This window comes from Morone saxatilis, unplaced genomic scaffold (assembly GCF_004916995.1).
Source record: "Morone saxatilis isolate NCDOM2014 unplaced genomic scaffold, NCSU_SB_2.0 Contig1, whole genome shotgun sequence".
NCBI classification, from domain to species: domain Eukaryota; kingdom Metazoa; phylum Chordata; class Actinopteri; family Moronidae; genus Morone; species Morone saxatilis.
The window spans coordinates 2656192-2657161 of record NW_023339651.1 but is presented as its reverse complement, the minus strand read 5'-3'; the positions used below and the strand labels follow the sequence as shown (position 1 = coordinate 2657161).

Here is a 970-nt window from a genome sequence, read left to right as displayed (position 1 = left end):
CACACACTTTTGGCCATATAGTGTGTGTGGATGCCTGTTCACTCTGTCATTTCTTCCCTTCATATTCCTCTTCCTATTCTGGCTGTGTAATGGATCTGTAAAGGTTGGGGGGGGCTCTCGTATCTCAGCAATCTGAGCCATCAAACCATGAACATCCTGTTTCTTTCTTTCACCTCCTGCAACTCTCTCTCATACATCTCTTAAATGTTATTAAAGATGTCAGGAGGGAGGGAGGAAGGAGAGTGTTTCGAGAAGTATTCCGTATTTCTCCACCTTGATGAATAAAAGTGATGCTGAGCAGCTGATCTTTCCTGTGGGACAGCCCGTGGAGGGATGAGAGCGCTGCGTAATAGTGGCCCGTTTTACATCAGGTAGTGAGATTTGTACACGGGCATCAAGCTGCACAAACTGATCTTTAACAGCCTTAATCATTTACTCTGTTGGTGTTTCCAACTGTATTAACACACAATCTTTTTTGCCAGGTTCACCCACGTGGCAACTAGTAGTTATTTCGGCTTATTTACGGCTGAAAACCCACCAACATAAACGGATTTTCGCTCCAGATCTCATCACAACATCCGTAAAATCAAATCAGCTTTACTACTAACTCGCTCCACTAAAAGTATCGCCTCTGAAAAGCACAAAACACCACATAAATCTTCTGTTCCCATCAGTGTTATTTTACCCTGAGAGATAAATATCCTGGACATCACTGGCGCAGCACTTTCGGTGCAAAGAGGAAGTGACTTAACCACAATTTCTTCCGTGAATTCCGTAAAATAAAACAAAAATCACCCACCTTTATTTCCTGGTCGTGGTCCTGCAGCCCCGGTCAGTACCACCACAGACAGGCGCGGCTCCTCGATGACTGCCGGGAGCCAGCAGCTGCTGGTTCTGCTCGAAGCTCCAGCGTCCGTCCGCCCGCTCTCGGTGGGAGGAGACTGACGTGGCCGCCTGCGAGCGTCGGATG

At 47.2% G+C, this 970-nt stretch overlaps 1 protein-coding gene across 1 annotated transcript in view; it reads right to left on the bottom strand.

Annotated features, from left to right (window-relative positions):
* slc16a5a (solute carrier family 16 member 5a) overlaps positions 1-970 on the bottom strand; it is a 16622-nt gene extending 15652 nt beyond the window's left edge. The window contains exon 1 of the mRNA XM_035661649.1: positions 800-970. The gene's annotated coding sequence lies outside the window, so the exon portion shown is untranslated. The remainder of the gene's footprint in view (positions 1-799) is intronic.